The sequence below is a fragment of the Peromyscus californicus genome, unplaced genomic scaffold (assembly GCF_007827085.1).
Source record: "Peromyscus californicus insignis strain IS unplaced genomic scaffold, ASM782708v3 Scaffold_10__1_contigs__length_136768540, whole genome shotgun sequence".
NCBI classification, from domain to species: domain Eukaryota; kingdom Metazoa; phylum Chordata; class Mammalia; order Rodentia; family Cricetidae; genus Peromyscus; species Peromyscus californicus.
The window spans coordinates 118,854,410-118,872,773 of NW_026294391.1; the positions used below are offsets into that span (position 1 = coordinate 118,854,410).

At 37.5% G+C, this 18,364-nt stretch overlaps 1 protein-coding gene and 1 pseudogene across 2 annotated transcripts in view; one reads left to right on the forward strand and one right to left on the reverse strand.

The window, feature by feature from the left end:
* Positions 1 to 18,364, reverse strand: part of Fgf13 (fibroblast growth factor 13) — a 533,597-nt gene that overhangs the window by 149,384 nt on the left and 365,849 nt on the right. The gene's annotated exons all lie outside the window — the stretch shown is intronic.
* On the forward strand, positions 671 to 764 carry LOC128117974 (uncharacterized; annotated as a pseudogene).

Sequence of the window (18,364 nt, forward strand, 5' to 3'; positions counted from 1 at the left end):
CAGTTAAATTAGGATAGATATTTCTGCTGCCCTGCCAGATAAAAGGCACATTTGGGTCAGGAATTAGGGAGTCAATTGAGAATACTCTGTTCCATCTCTGATTGCTGGATGATATAAACAATAAGGGACATAGAAATGATTCTAGAAGAAAGAGCATATTTTCTTTCTCTTATTTTTAAAAATGTATTTGTTTTTCTTTGGTATGTATGCATGTTTACCTGTATGTATGAGTGTGTATCATGGGTGCTGCGAAGATGGAGGTCAGGAGCTAGAGCTACAGATGGTTGTGAACTACCACTTGGGTGCTGGGAACAAAACGTGGGTCCTCTGCAAGAGTAGCGAGTGCTTTTAATTGCTGAGCCATCTCTCCAGTCTCCAGAAAGCAGCCCCTTTCCCCCAAAAGAGGGGATGAATATAACTCTGGAAAGATTTGTATTAGAACATCAAAGTTGCATTGTGATTCTGTGGAGGCTGTGCTAACACATGCACTTAATTGTTAATGTGAAAAGGAGAGAATGCTTTTGGTTTTGCTGCTGACTGGTTATGTTTCTCTCTGCATGCTTCCAGACAGCGTAGACATTTTATGCATCCTTTAAAATGAAGCATTTCAAATACTACCTTGAGGAAGATGTAACTATCAGTGCATAAGGGTTTTATAAAACAAGAATTGGTGCTTGCTTTGGCAGCATGTATACTAAAACTGGAACCATACAGAGAAGATTAGCATTGCCCCAGTGTAAATTCCTGATGCATTCTATACTTTTTTTTATAAAAGCAAGAATTGATATAATAACATAAAAAGAATAAATATTGTAGACATGAATATTGATAATATGATCATGTCTATTGTTATTTTTACATCTGGAGCAATTTACCTAACAGGAGCTTCTTTATTTCAGGTACAAAAGAAGAAAAAGCTTCTGTTACAAAAGACAATTCAGACTTTGAACTTGACCTTCAAGGCTGAATTTTCGTCCTCAAATTTTGCCAACCCCAGCTCCAGCTATTGTTTTAGGTAAACAGAATTTGTATGCCATCAACCTTCATTCCTTACTTTGCATATAATCCCCCAGCATCATGCTTGTCTTCATTTTTCTTCTTCTTTTTTCTCTTTCCCTCTTTTCCCTTTTATACTCTTCTTTTCCCCTTTGCCACACCTGTTTTTTCCATTTTTCCTTTACCTTCATTTCATTTCTTTCTGTTTTCTTCTTTCCTCCTCTATTTTATGGCATATTCTGATATCAAACTTGGAATCCTCCTGCAGCAGCTTCGCTAGTAAAGGCTCAGGCATTTACCAACCATGCCACTACTAACTACTCTTTAAAAACTAACATTGAGGCCTAGCAAGATGACTCACTCACTCAATTCTAACATCCTGGGTTAAACCCCAAGATTCCATGTAACTTGGAAGGGAAGAAATGACTCTATAGCTGTCCTTTGGCCTCCACATGCACGCTCTGACACACGTGACTATTGATGCTTACATAGTATGCACATGTGCACACACAATAATAATACAATACAATAGTATAAGAATTCTTTAAAATGACATTGGGCAAACTTTGCAAGTTTAGTTATAAATAAGTTGAGTTATAAATGAGAGCAGAGTTTTTGTTCAAAAGCAGATCTCAATGACCACATTGTGAGTCAGAAACTTGATGTCTCACACAAATTGATTTTGGCCAAGCTATATGTAATCTCTGTGACCTATTTAATGGATCATTACTTTGAAATACTTTAGAATGCATAAACTACTCCAGCTTCACATATATCTTATGTTAAGCTGGTGTGACCACTCCAATTATAAATTCCCGGGTGAATCTAGAAACACATCATTCTTTGAGGCTTTCTGGCAGAACTAAATGTAAAAGTATCTATAGTGGGCCCCAATCACAGGAGCAGAGAATAGTATTTCCACATCACCACCTCAGATAACTGCTATGCTGTTTTAATTTCAAGCTTATGACTTGTGTATATTTCAGTAAAACAAACAAACAAACAATTTTTTCAAAAATACTGAAAGAGATCAGTTGAGGCACTAAACAGGTAAATAACAATTATCACATAAATGAAAAGAAGCATCCAGACACTGTGACACAAGTCATATTACATAGAGCCATGAAATCACCATGTTCATCCATATAGCCTATTCTCCAGTGTGTAGTGTGCCTGACATCTGTCTTGATGTACAGTACTGCTCTTCCCATTTGTCCACATGCAGGCCTTGCAGAGAAACCCTGCTCTCACTTGATCCCTAAAAGCCAAGAAAACAAATGTGGTCTTAACTGTGGGTAAAACTAGTATATTTCCTACAGTTCAGTCAAGCACATATTCTAAAACATTGAATACCACTAGTAAGAGCCCTGCAGCCCAAGATCTCTGAAACACCGAAGTTGGATCTCAAGACTCAGATGATGAATATTAACCACATTTCACAAAGCCTTGGTAGAACAGACTGTTAGGAGACTCAGGCATTATGACCAAAATGAATTTTAACTACACTTACTTGAGAGCAGTTAACTTTTATGGTCTCAGTCTTTTGCTCTAAAGACTTGGAAATAGCACAACAATTAAATCCAATTAAGCAATTTATTGGAAAATAGATGTCACAGAGGAGTGATATCAGAGCTTGAGGACACATAGCACTTAGCAATGACCAAATACCTACACAGCACACTGAAAGTATTCCATGCCAACAATTTTGTGTTGGTGACCATACCTTCTATACCTTCTTCTGGGTTTCTTTGGCTTTAAACAAGCATGAACACTAACAGATTGGGATTATCCATGGCCTTACTCTTACACACAGCTGACATGCAAGCCCCTTACATCCCAGAGACATCAATCTCAGTATCTTCTGTCATTTCATTTCCCCATGACTTTTCTCAAATACCTGCCTATGGTCCCAACTTTCAAGAGGAGAAAATCTAGTGGGGAGAAGTAGGTAAGGGTGTTCCTATATATTACACACAATAACTGAGAAAAGCAAAAACTTAGTAAGTTGGTCAAAGTGTTGAAAAGACAGAATAAAGCGTGCAGTTTCATTTACACTACAAAGCCAAGTCAAATCCTTCCTTTGTAGTGACAGAGATGATGATGATAGATGATGATAATGCTAATGAAGATGCAAAACTTCCAGTGTTGACTATGTATGAGGAGCTATTCTAACTATTCTGTACATATTACCTCATGTAATCTTCATGTAATGTCAGCAGTACAGAATTCCAATTTATAGATGGGATAAATGAGGCATAGAAAGTCAGAGCTCTCTGTCCAAAGTCATGCAGCTGGCAAGTGACAAAATACACACTCAGACAAAACAGGACAAAACAGTTGAGTGCCAGGCTACCTGCTGTTACCCATCAAACCAAGTTCTTAATGCCTTTCTAGAGCTCCCACAAGCACCTCCACAAAATGTGGCATACTCCAGGAACTCAACAGCACTGTGCAGCACAGAATACATGCTGAGTGTCCACATTTAAGCTGAAAGGCAAGAAAATAAATATTGAAATGCTTGAAGTCAGGGACCCTTTCTTATTTGTCTCATCAGCTCCACAAGGAATCAGCAGAATTGTTCTTGTGATACTCGGGATCAAACTGGGGCTTTGGATTTCCTAACCAAGCACTCTATGACTGAGCCACACTTTCTCCATTTACTTTTTGACACTGGGTCTCACTTTGTAGCTCCAGTTTGCCATGAAGTTGCTGTGGAGTTCCAGTTCATTTGAAGTCATGGTCATTCCACTTCTACTTCCTGAGTGCTAGGGCTAAAAGGCAGTCATCATGTTGGGCTCTGGAGTCATATTTTTAAGTTAAGTGATATGAAATACACACACATATATTGTTTTAATTTAAAATGATAAGCAATTTCATGTAATCCAATTTAATAGAAAATAGACAACTCCCACTAGTTCTGGAGCTGCCTATATTCTTTATGATCTTTAAATGATTTGGTGCATTTTAGTAAATTAATCATTATAGGAACTATATTGAGTATTGTATACTCAATACAGCTGACAAGTCCCAAACAAGAAGGAACTAGGCAATCTTGAACATCTTCATTATTTTATTTATTTTCCAAATTAACAATGAACAATGAATCAGATATACTATGAAGGTGATATTCACCTCAACTAAATTTTTACCTGAATAGTATCCAATCTCTAATTCATTAATTCAACAAGAGAGTATCAAGAATTCCTTCCAGATCGGGTCTTAATGATGCACAGAAAACATCTAGTTTCTACTAGTGTTTTATTTTGATTTTGACTCCTGAATGGCAATGACAGATCATTCCACAAGATGGCACTCCGAATTCTTTGCATTTGTTTCCTCATCATGATAAAAGCATCTATCTATGCTCTTAACAGCTGCTGAAAAACTAGAACCATGATTTCTATTTCAGAATTCACATTGCTGAGTGATCATATTAACATATATCAGCCACTTGAAAACATCTGGTTTTCTTCCAGGTTAACAAATGTTACTTTGGGTACAGGTATATATTAGAGCATGAATGTATGTATGCTTTACTGGCAATGAACTGGAATATTTCTCTACTACAGTGGGCCCCTATAATGAACAACACTCAACCTTAAAGTTAGAAAAAGTAGAAACCTGCCCAGAACACTGCAGGCAAGCAGAGCTCCAGCATCATGTATACTAGGCTGGTGCAGGTTAGGAGATCTTGAACACATCACCTTATTCTTCCAAGGGATGTTTCAATTGCATTTTTGAGATCCTCATACCTAGATAGCTCACACTAACCATGCCTAACAACACTGGTCCTGTGTGCCTATGCCAACCTTCACCTTAAACCATGTATATCAAAAATAAACTGAATTTAACAAATACCCTGAGGATGAAAGGAATAATCATGAAATTATAGTAACATTTACTATCTGCTATACACCAGGAAGTTTGCTGAGCAGTGTGGGAAGTTTATTTTCATCTAATGTAATGAAAGTAGCTAGCCAAGACAAGGGCACCCTGTTCTTCTTTGGGTTTTTGTTCTGTTTTGGTGGGTTTTTTTGTCTTATTGCTTTTTGTTATTTGTCTGTTTTGATTTTTTTGTTTGTTTGAGAGAGAACAAGACAATGGGAGGAGGTCAGGAAGTTGGAAGTGTCTGGGAGGAATTGGGAGAGGGGAAAGAATAAGATCAAAATATTTAAATATAAAATTTTAAATATATATATTTTTAAAAGAAACATTTTTAAATACAAAATAAATTACAAGAAGAAGACTCTTATGAGGCATTTTATGTAGACAACAGATAATTATTAATATTCTAGGCAATTCTCAAATATTAAATAATTTTAATTAATCACCATGAAGTATTCTGAAACTATATGTACATAGAGAACAGAATTTGTCAAGGTTCTCCCTACTGGCAAATAATACAACTGGGGTTCATATCTTTGGATATAAAACTCCAGGGTCTACAATCCAGTACTACAACTGTATTTCATAAATGCAAAATAATTAGGGATGTGAGAACAGAAAGTCCTTTAAATTTCTGCTACTAAGCCTAGAAATGTTTCTGAGTTGGCATCTTTTCTCCTCCTGGCCCCACGCTTATTTTCACTTCTCTGTCCTGAGATATTTTCCTTTAGCCCCATTTAAGACCTCGCTCATCTATCTTCTCACTTTTATATTTAAAACAACATGAAGATAGAGACAGGGATCACTGCATCTGGTTCCCTCAGTCATTGGATGAGGTTTCTAGCACGACAATTAGGGTGTTTGGCCATCCCATCACCAGAGTAGGTCAGTTCGGGCTGTCTCTCGACCATTGCCAGCAGTCTGTTGTGGGGGTATCTTTGTGGATTTCTGTGGACCTCTCTAGCACTTTGCTTCTTCCTATTCTCATGTGGTCTTCATTTATCATGGTCTCTTATTCCTTGTTCTCCCTCTCTGTTCTTGATCCAGCTAGCTGAGGAGCCCCCAACTGGATCAGGCCCTCTGGATAAGTGAGACAGTTGATTAGTTTGATCTGTTTGGGAGACATCTAGGCACTGGGACCCCGGGACCTGTTCTCAGAGCATGAGCTGGCTGTTTGGAACCTGGGGCTTATACAGGGACACTTGGCTCAGCCTGGGAGGAGGGGACTGGACCTGCCTGGACTGAATCTACCAGGTTGAACTCAATCCCCAGGGGAGCCTTTACCCTGGAGGAGATAGGAATGGGGGGTGGGAGGGGGTAGAAGGGAGGAGAACAAGAGAATCCGTGGCTGATATGTAAAATTAAATTAAATTAAAAAAAGATAGAGACAGGGAAATCTGGAGCTTGTAGACATTCAGCAATTTACTGTACTGCCTGCTACTAATTTGAAATAAAACATCAGGTATGTGGCTGGAGAAAGGGATTAGTGGTTAAAAAAAGACAACAGTGAATAACAGTAAGTGAACAGAGACCACTACTGAAATAGTAAATTTTATATTAAAAGATTGTGCAAATAACTGAAAACAAAATGATGGCACAATAGGAGAAACCTCTGCCCTAATAGAGCTGGAGTAAAAGAGAACAGGAAAGATATATTCTGAGGCTTCTGAGTAAAGAATGGCCAGATTACTAAATAGAGAATTTATACTTTATAGTTAATGGGAAAGAATAAAGACCCTCCTAGATGAGCATGAACTACAGCATTATAGAAGATACTTAAAGGAATCCTACATACAGATAAAAGAGAGAGTCACAGACAGAAATTGTCAGGAAAGAATATATGAAAAAAATAGATGACCAAATGAAAACTTGGAAAGAATCAAGCATGTCCAGCTAAGTCAACTAGGAATGTTAGAAGATGAAAAAGCTAAAAGAAGATAATGAACAATACTCGAGACAGCCAGGCAAAAAGTCTAAGAATCAGCAGCTTCTTCTCGTCAATAATCTGAAATGTAAACAGTCTCCAATGTCTAATTAAATGTTGCAGACTGGCAAGATGCACTACAAACAAGATCCAACTGTTTTTTCTTGTTTGAGAGAAACAAGGGTCACAAAGGAATACATCTTGAATGCAAAAGAATATGTTAAGTAATGGAAACTCAAAGTAAGCAGGTGTAAGTGTACTTATCACTGATAAAATAGACTCCAACAAAAAATTAGTCAGAAGAGATAAAGAAGGTCACCTGAGGGGCTGGAAAGATGGCCAAGAGATTAAGAGCAGGTATTTCTCTTTCAGAGGACCTGAGTTCATTCAGTTCCCAGCACCTAAATAAGGAGGTCAGTCACCTGTAATTCCAGAGGTACCCAATGACTGACCTCTATGAGTCCCTACACACAGAAACACACATGCACACACACACACACACACACACACACACACACACACACACACACACACACACACAACTATATATAATCAAAAATGAAAGAAATATTTTATTACAAAAGGTCAGCATGTCTTAATAAATACAACCCATAATAATATACAAGGATTGAGACTGGAAAGATAGCTCCATTGGAAAGTGCTTTTCTGGCAAACATGAGTATTTGGATTTGACTCTTAGAACCAACAAACATAAAGCTAAGTGTGTTGCCTGTGACCATCTGGCCAACTAGACTAGTCTGCAATGGTGAGTTCCAGGCCAATGACAGAACCCATCGCAGACAGACAGACAGACACACACACACACACACACACACACACAGAGAGAGAGAGAGAGAGAGAGAGAGAGAGAGAGAGAGAGAGAGAGAGAGAGAGCACAGATGTCACCTAAGGAATGACAACCAAGGTTGTCATCTTACTAAAAAGACAGACTAATACAGAGGATTGTATCCAGCACCTTCAGAATGTATTTTCTTCTTAGCAGCCAATGCAAGATCCACAAAAATAGATGATATTTTAGGCAAGTAATTGTTACTAACTAGAAAAACATCAAATAACTTTTTGTATATTATAGAATCATAATAAAGTTAGAAATAAACAGCAAAAGCAACTACACAGACATGTGGAGAATGAAAGATTCACTTTTGAATGATCAGTCCACCATTGAAGAAACTAGGAAGAAAAGATAAACATTCCTAGAATCAATGAAAACCAAAATACACGTTATTAGAAACTTTGGGGTACAGCAATGGCAATTGTAATAACAAATTTCATAGCTAGGAGGATTTAGATTAATAAATATCAGACAGAATGCATTTTGATGTCATAAAATCAAGAATAAGCCAAATCCCAAATCTGTAGGAAAAAAGAAATAATCAGGCAAAACCCATTAAGAACCAATTAACAACAATTCCGGCTAAGATGTAAGGGAAAAGGACCCCCCCAAACTGTACTGGTGGAAATATAAATAATTATAGCCACTATAAAATAAACTAAAACAAGAATTACCATCAAATCCAGTTATATCACTTTAGGGTATACCCAAAGTAATCAAGGTTAGTATACATTAATGGTGTCCACATTCATTGCTACAGTATTCACAATAGCCAAGACACAGAATCAACTTAGCTGTCTGTCAATATGTGAATGGATAATTAAAATGAAGTACACCCAACAGAGCATTCTGCCACAAAAGACTGAAATTATAACATGTTCAGGAAAACAGGTAGAACTGGGAATCGTCATGACAAACTAAATAAGCCAGACTTAGAAAGTCAAATGATGCATGTTTCCTCTCAAGTATGGAATCTAAGTTAAAACAAAAGCACATGAAAATAGAAATGTGGTTATCTGGGATGATAACAGGGACCAGAATCAAGAAGAAAGGGGGCAAGAAAGGGTAGGGTAGTGAGTACAACTAACCAAAATTATGTAAATATATGAAAATATCACAATGAAAAACATTGTTTTTGTACAATTAGTATATGCCAGGCCTCTTGTGCAGATAAGAAGTTATACATGCGACTCTACTTGCTCCTCTGCACAAAATATAACCATAAACCATGGGAATACAAAATACAACCATCAACCATGGGAAGCAACCTAAAGAGCTGCTCACAGCTGCTGTTACAAAAGACTAGAGAAGAGGCATGATATCTTATGACTTCTTGCTACCAACAAATCAGTGATGCAGGCTCATCAGTTCCTGATGCCTTGCAGAACAACTGGCAGGCTAATTTCTTCTTGCAGGATATGATAAACCCTTTGACAATATCAGTTGATCTTGACACTAACAGCAATGCAAGGGAGGACTGGTTGAGAGTCTTGCTCACAATAAGCAGTCAAGGGATGCACTCTGCCCATTCTACCAGGACTTCGATCCCTTAGAAACTCCAAGCACTCTCATAGCACTGGCAAGGGCCATTCACTCTAATAAGCAGATCTACAGTGTTCGTCTCAGGGTCAGTTCTCATATACTCCTTCTTTAAGAGACATCAGAAATCCAGGTTAAAGCAAGCAAGAAGATCCTACCCTCTACCTAACAAGTATTTGTTCACACAAAGGGGACAAAGAGACCTGAGATTACATCCTTCTTCCTGCCAGGTAATGATAGACTAAATGGGTAAAAATGATGAGAAGGACCTCCCCAAGAAAGTTATTGCTTCCTATTTGCCTTCATAAGTCTGTCCTTCTCCCATAAATACCACTAGGAGAGCCTGAAATATCTCATGTGCCAGGTCAACCAAAACAGTACTGACTCAAAAACTAAGTTTTGATTTTTCAGATATTATTTAGGCAGCCATGGGGAAAGAATCATGGAGTTCCAACCATAGACAAAGAACTAAAGGCAACTAATGAGTGCTGAGAAAGGAGTAATTAGCCCATCTTAGGGATGAGTCCCCTATTTGGTTATCCAATACAAAGTAGCCAACCGTAAAATCATACACACATAAACAGCAAAAATGGACTCAGCAGACTGTTTGTATATATTTGTGTATATAGTTACAGATATGTAACAATAAGAATCAAATAAAAGATGGTCATTAATTTGAGAAGGAGATGGGAGAATCTGGGAGGGGTTATAGAGAGGAAAGAAAATGGGGAAATGACATAGTTACATTTTAATTAAAATATACTTTAAAAGATAGAAGCTAGGAAGGGAAAATAAGCTGTTATTAACATTGTAATCCACTAACTAGGACAGGACCATCACACTGAATCTTTGTGTAGTAAATTCCTACTTAAGAAAGAATTTCAATAGAACTCTACCCTCTGAACACATGAACAAAAATACATAGGGCACATTTTAAAATATTCAGGCTCATACAAAGGACTAGAAGAAATCTTAAGGTGAGGTAGTGGGTATTTAGGACGTTAATACTGCGTTAATTTAGCATTATCTACAAAGATTTTAAAGCACCCATTATGAAAATATTTAGCATCATTTACTTACCACTTTGACACAAATGGAAATAAAGCAATTTCTCAGGGAAGAATTAGAAGTTAAAAGGAAGAACCCAATAGGAGACATAGAAACGTAAGCTACCATATTGTAAATCAAATTTTAATAGTACACAGGAGATTATATTGAATAGCAGAAGTAAACATGAGAAAAGATGAATGAAATTCAAAAACCTGAACAGAAACTAGAAAAAGGAACAAGCAGCAAAGGAATATAAGCCCCAACTTCCATATCATAGGAGTCCATAGAGGATAAAGAAAATGGGGCTTAAAGAATATGGATGGAAATAAGTACACACTCCTGAACTTTGATTGAAATTATACCTACTGTGGGTTCTGGAAGCTAACTCTGAATGGGATAAACCCAAAGAAATCATTAGTGACACATATAATCCTTAAAATTTTGAAAAAAAAAGAAATAAATCTTTCAAGAAGCTAGAAAGCTACTACACGTTACTCATAAAGGAACATGAATTTGAATGACAGTAGATTACTCATCTGAAACCATGGAGAGCAGAAGAAAGCAGAAAAATATTTCTCAAATACTGAATTTTAAAAGGTGTCTTTTTGTTTGTTTCTTGTGAAAGACCATATGAAGAGAATGATTACAGACTTGGAAAAAATCCTTGCAAACTACATAGCTCTCAATTTTTTTTCTAGGAATCTTGACCCTCTAGAGAAGCTTCTGCAATAGTGGGTTTCCATATAAAATGAAAAGAGGTAAAACATTACAGGAAATTACCATTGCTCTCGGTTGTACTACAGAACTGGGCAGTTAGGCCCTATTGCTAAGGACAACACAGATGAGACTAGAGTATGGAGAGGTCAAGCTGGTATTCAACTACAACCTTCACCCCTACTGCATAGTGCTGAAACGTGGTGCCTCATGAGAGAAGCTCCTTCTTGCAGTTGACAGTAATTAACACAGAGAACCACAATGGGCCACAATGCAAGCAGTAAGACACTGCAGAATAATCAGCCCTAAATGGAATATCTTTAGCAACCCTCTCACCCCAAATCTCAGAGATCTTTGTCAAAGAGAGGATGGAAAGATTGTAAGAGCCAGAAACTAGGTAAATCAAGGAAGCGGTGCTTTCCAGATACAATGGGACTGCACGTATGAACTCATAGGGATTGTAACAGCGTGCAAAGGAACTGCACAGGCCTAAGCCAGACACAATCTCAGCATGGAGAAGGGAGAGCTGGGTGCATGTTCACATCCCTAGCTGAGGATCTAATGTCATTAGCTGCTAGAAGGAGAGTACGTTTTCTTTAATGGTGTGACCCCTGGTAGGCCGACCACACTCAAGAATATTTGAGGAACTCAAACTGTACTAGAGGGATTTAAAAATCAGAAAAGGATGTCATGATGTTGGATGGGTATGGATGTGGGAAGGGATCTGGGAGGAGTTGGGGAAGGTGAATACAACCAAAATATCTTGTACAACATTTCAAAGAATTAATAAAAAACATTTTAAAAGAGATACGAAAAGCAAGTAAGTTCCAGAAAATTGTTAAAGCTCAAAGATTACAATCACGTTGTCTAGCTTAGAACATACATGATAAATGTATGTTATTTAAAACACAATAAATACTATGTCAAAGAGACTATATGGATGGCAAATAACAATTTGAAAAAGTTACTTAGCTATCATGAGAATAATAATAATAATAATAATAATAATAATAATAATAATAATAAAAAGAACCATGGTAAGATAGCACTTAAAACCCATCAAGACAGTTAAAATATACGATAGCAAAGCAGACATGGTTATAACAGGGCATCAGGGTAGAGTCCTGAGGCATGGGAATTACGCTGTGCCTTATCAATGGAGTAGCACATAAAATGGTGAAACTCTACAGAAATGAATACACATACTCGTAGGCAAGTGCAGGTGGTGCGGTAGAACTCTAGGCAGAATTGATGTTTTCTGTAAGTGTCAATATCCAAACTGTATTGTGTAATTGTGGAATATTACAATTGAGGGAATCTAGGAACATTGTGCAATGTGTCTCTGGGTACTATTTCTGATAATTATCTTAATAGCAACTGCAATTTAAAAGGATACTTGTCATTCAACTAAAATAAAGTAAAAGCTTTCATGTAAAGCTTCATGTTCCTATATAGCTACCCTCACCGCCTTTTAAAGTCTTCCAATGCAACCAAACCACTTAGAAAGTCTTCTGTCTTTCCCATCTCAATTTTATCATCATTTATTCAGTCCTCAAACTTGCAAATTTCAACAAGGAACTTCTTATCCACATATCCAATGTTTAACTTACTACCTTTAGTAGTAAGTTAAACTTTGGGAAACCGTTTTTTTCCCATGTCACGTGACATTCTTTAATTCCATGTTTGGGCCTTTATTACTCTACTTGTCTACTTTTCCTACTTCCTACCACAACATCATTCTAGCAATTATCTCATGTCATCTGACCATATCTATCCATTCAGAACTTAGAGTTGATAATGATGGATATTCATTTTCTTCCAAACAAGCATAACTTACCAGCTTCTTTAGCCCTCCATTACATTGGCAGGATCCATTTTAAAGTCATGGCCAGCGATATTAAAGTTATTAGTGAATATTCATTATACAAAATCATGGCTTTTTATTATGATACTTTTGTACATTTATTTTGATACTTTTGTACATGCATAGTACTGTGTATTGCTCAAATTTACTCACTCATTATTCTTTCTTGTGCTTATCATTCTCCTCTCACATGGATCCCCCTTCTTTTATGACATAAATCATAAATATAAGTGCACATATACATACATATATTTATATCTAGAGTTCACGTGTGAGTAAATACATATTTGTCATTCTGAGTTTGACTTCTTTTGCTTAACTCAGTTCTATCATTTTTTACTGCAAATAGAATAAATTTACCCTTCTTTATGGCCGACTAAAATCCCGCTGTATATCCCATTTTCTCTGTGCATTCACCTGTGCATCGGCATCTAGTCTGGTCCCATATCTTGACTATTGTAAACCATGCTTCAATAAGTATGTAAGCACAAATATCTCTGTGGTATGATGAAACAGACTCCTTCAGGTATGTATCCACAAGAGGTAGAGCTGCAAATTTTATAATTTATAGCCTTTTTTTTTAAAAAAAGGGATTTTCATACTGATTTCCATAGTGTATGCAACCACTTTACACCCCCACTAGCAGTGAATAAAGGTTCTTTGTCCCCAACATCCTCACCACCCCCTTTTTTTTCTTGATGATAACAATAAATTTTAAATGAGCCTTCTATTATCTCTGAACTTCCCACTAATATGACTTCATTATTCACCTTGACACTAAAAGTCTTGTATATTTACAAACCTAATAACCCACCCAACAATCAAGCATTCACTCACAGATGATGTCTTTGCTTTAATGGATCAAGAAGCAACACTGTGGTAAAATGTCACTGAATCTTTGCTTACCCTTTCTTTTCCTCCATATGCAGTGCATTCCATCCAGCTTTCTCAAGCATCCCTTGTTCTTGCATCTTATGTCATTTTCTTCTCTGTAGAACCATCCTCAACCACAAATAGGCATGGCCAACATACAAACAATCTTGTGCCACCTCACTTTTCTATTTGCTACCCTTCCTTTGCATCCTCGTTCACAGCAACATCTCTTTTATTAGCCAGTAGTCATTATTTTCAATCTTCCTGTTTATAAACTGAACTTACTCTGGTCTAGTTTCTGTCTCCAGCTCTCTAGAGATACAAATGTTGTCAAAATCATTAGCAATCCTCATACAGCCAAAGAATTAGGTACTTATTTTTCTAAACTTCATCTCCTTGAAGTCACGGTATAACATACTATGAACAAATACCCCATCTTGGATAAGATTCACTGTTTCCTCATTTTTTACAACAGTCTACACACTTACATCTATTTCTATCTCCATGGCTTTTTTTTTTGTTTCTGTGTTTTCCAGAATCCCTTTCTTTTCATCCTATATAACCTTATTCAAGCCAACAGTTTCAAATACTATGTGTGTTGTATCTCAAGTTCACTTCCACTTATAGTTTCTATTGACCACCTGACATCTACACATTGATGGCTAATAAGCAGTTCAAACACAATATGACAAGAGTCAAATCCATAAACCTTCCAATCAAATTCCTCACCATTTCCCACTTGCTCCTATAAAAAGCAAGCATTATTTGTAGGGAATGAAAAGGCCACTGGATCTGTGGATGGTGGTACACAATTTCAGCACTCAGAATGCAAGGCAAGAGGATCTTGTCAAGTTTGAGACCAGCCTGGTCTACACAGAACGTTCCAGACTAGCTTGGACTATGTAGTAATACACTCTGTTTCAAAAAGTAAAAACTAAACAGGACACAGTTGCTCTCTCCAAAGTATGAGTTACTCAGCCTGCCGCTTCAGGGCTTTCCCTGAGGGTTCAATTTCCAGATTTCTCTAATCTACAGTACTTGCCTCAGCCGAGATTGAAAAAAAAAATGTACCTCTAAGACTCTGCTGAGAGTTTGCAACCTATCCCTGCTTTTGACCTCTTGATGTTTTACACCTACCCAAAGCCAAACATCACTGACAACCAAGGCCAGGGAACAGCACTGGCCAAATAGAACACATCTGAAATCGGTCAGGGATTCAGTCCAGTTAAATATATCTCTGAGGAGCTGTTTGAACTTGTGCAAGCCATATAACTCCTTCATTAATATGGTCGAAACAGCCCTTATTAACACTAACATTCCACAATCTACTTCTAGTTTTCAACTGTAAAACATGAGTTTTACAGGCACCACATAAAAGACAGGAAATACAATAGTTAATTTTCTTTTCTTCCCTTGAAAAGCCTGTCTAGTTAACCAATGCTTTCATCTGTCTTTTGAGAAACCTTAAGCTTTCAAATGAAACTGCCATTATCAGCCCACTTAATAGTTTACAATTGTAACCATTTTAGATTCATTTCTCTACCATGGTGGTTCGTGCCTGTCATTTCAAAGGAGAAGATTTCTCCTCATTATCTACACCAGGAAAATGTTTGAAAAGAAATGAAATGAGGAACGATTAATTGATATTAGAATTAGTCCTTAATCAGCCAGATGGGACTGTGGAAATTTCATGGAAGCATTGGCTTTGGTGGCCCAGATCTTGTACAGAGAAAGGATGCAGTTTCACAAAACAAGACACTGAACATCTTACTCTGTTAGGACTGCTAAGACAGCTTAGCATAGGTTGGGTGGCTCAAGCAATAGACATTAATTTTTCACAGTCTAGATGCTAGAAGTTCAATACCAGGGTGCCCACATGCTCAAGTTCTTTCAAGTTGCAGAAAGCCAATCGTATTTATATATTTTCACAGGGCAGAAAGAGAACCAGCTGAGAGGCTGCCATGGACCTTTTCCACTATCTCTGTTCCCCCAGAAGCAGACCTCAGGGTCACCTCTAACACTGCAACAGAACTCCAGCTGCAGTCTCCCCAGTACATGTCTCCTGTGGATCCCATAGATCAGCCCTTCCTGGCCTCCCCTTCTTCCAATACCAGCAACCACTCCCCTGTGAACACACTGAACAGGCAAGTGAAACAGGAAACACACTGTCAACACACACTTCAAAAATCCAGAAAGGAAACAGAAACCAAGGGGCAAAACATCCACCCAACAAAGACAAACCTAGAAATCAGCACCTAGACCTATAATCATCCCAAACCCAGATGCGTAGACACCAGCATAAGAACACAATAACAGCCAGAGAAATGCTAATCCACCAGAACAAAGCTGTCTTACCACAGCAGACTCTGAATATTCTAACACAGCTGAGGCACAAGAAAAAGACCTTAAAATCAACTATATAAAAATGATAGAGTTCCTTAAAGAGGAAATGAATAAATCCCTTAAAGAAATCATGGAAAACACAAGCAAACAATTGGAGGAAATGAATAAATCCCTCAAAGAAAGCCAAGAAAAACAAACAAACCTTTGAAGAAAAGGAAGAAATCTGTTCAAGACCTGAAGAAACAAATTGAAGATATTAGAAGATGGAAAGATCTCCCATGCTCATGGATTGGTAGGATTAACATAGTAAAAATGGCCATTCTACCCAAAGCAATCTACAGATTCAACACAATACCTATCAAAATTCCAACACAATTCTTTACAGACTTTGAAAGGACAATTCTCACCTTCATATGAATATACAAAAAAACCCAAGATAGCTAAAACAACCCTGAACAATAAAAGAACTGCTGAAGGTATCACCACCTCAGATTTCAAGTTGTACTACAGAGCTAAACTAATAAAAATTGTATGGTATTGGCACAAATACAGACATGTTGATCAATGGAATTGAACTGAAGATCCAGACATAAATACACACACCTATGGACCCCTGATTTTTTTTTATAAGAAGCCAGAAATACATATTAGAAAAAAGAAAGCATCTTCAAAAAATGGTGCTGGTCAAACTAGATGTATGTATACAGAAGAATGCAAAAGATCCATATCTATCACCCTGTACAAAACTAAAGTCCAAATGGAAAGATCTCAACATAACAGACACTGAATCTGACAGAAGAAAAAGTAGGGAATAGCCTTGAATGCATTGGCACGGGAGACAACTTTCTGAACAGAATACTGATAGGGCAGGCACTTAAGAACAACAATTAATAAAGGGGACCTCATGAAACTGAAAAGCTCTGTAAGGAAAAGGACATAGTCAATAGGACAAAATGGCAGCCTCCAGAATGGGAAAAGACTTACCAACTCCACATCCAATATAGGTCTAATATTCAAAATATATAAAGAACTCAAACAACTAGATATAAAAAAATTCATTAAAAATGAGGTACAGATCTACACAGAGAATTCTCAATAGAGGAATCTCAAATGGCTGAGAAACACTTGAAGAAATGTTCAACATCCTTGGCCATCAGGGAAATGTAAATCAAAACTACTTTGAGATTCCATCATATACTTATAAGAATATAGTTGTTCTCAATATTTCTAATGGTGCAACTCTTTAATACAGTTCCTCATGTTGTGGTGAACCCCAACCATAACATTATTTTTATTGCTACTTCATAATTGTAATTTTGCTACTATTATGAATCACAATGTAAATATCTGATATGCAGTATATCTGATATGTCACACCTGTGAAAGGGTTGTTTGAACCCCCAAAGAGTTCATGACCTACAGGTTGAGAACTAACTGTTGGGATAGGATCAATAACACAAGTGACAGCTCATGCTGGTGAGGATGTGGAGTAACAATCCTCCATTTCTGGTGGAGGTGAAAACTTGTATAGCCACTATGGAAATCAATAAGATGGTCCCTAAGAAAACTGGGAATTGATCTACCTCAAGACCTGGCTATACTGCTCTTGGGTATATACCCAAAGGATGTTGCATCCTATGACAAGAACACTTGCTTGATTATGTTCATTGTGGCTTTATTCACAATAATCAGAAACTGGAAACAACTTAGATGCCCCTGAACTGAAGAATGAATAAAGAAAATGTGGTACATTTACACAATGGAATATTACTCAGATATTTTAAAAAAATGACATCATTAAATTTGCAGGCCAATGGATATAACTAGAAAAAGGGCATCCTGAGTGAGAGTAGTAGGACAGGCCCATATGGTTGAGGAAATTGGATCAGACCAGTAGCCAAGGCATGTACATAATGTACTCCTTAAGAGCCAACCTGGAGTCTGCCTGAGGGCCTAGCAACAGGAGCTGTCAGAATTCCTAGTCAATGATGTCAGAGTTCCTGATTGTGCAAAATCTACCTGAAGGCCTAGCAACAATAGCTGTCAGAGTTCCTGATCATGCAGAGTCTGCCTGAGGAACTAGCAACAATCACTGTCAGAGTTCCTGATCATGCCCAGCCAATGAGGGATGACCACACAGACTAGGCCCTTGGTGGAGGGTATATAAGGCCTATCCTATTATTAAATAAAGGAGTTCATTATTTGTTTTCAATGGATTCCTGGTGTCTGAGTCGTTGGTGCTGCACCTTCTCACCCCGTCCCCTGAGGGAGCCATTAGAATCCAAGCAACAAGTGAGGTAACCAAGACCCACAAAGACAAATA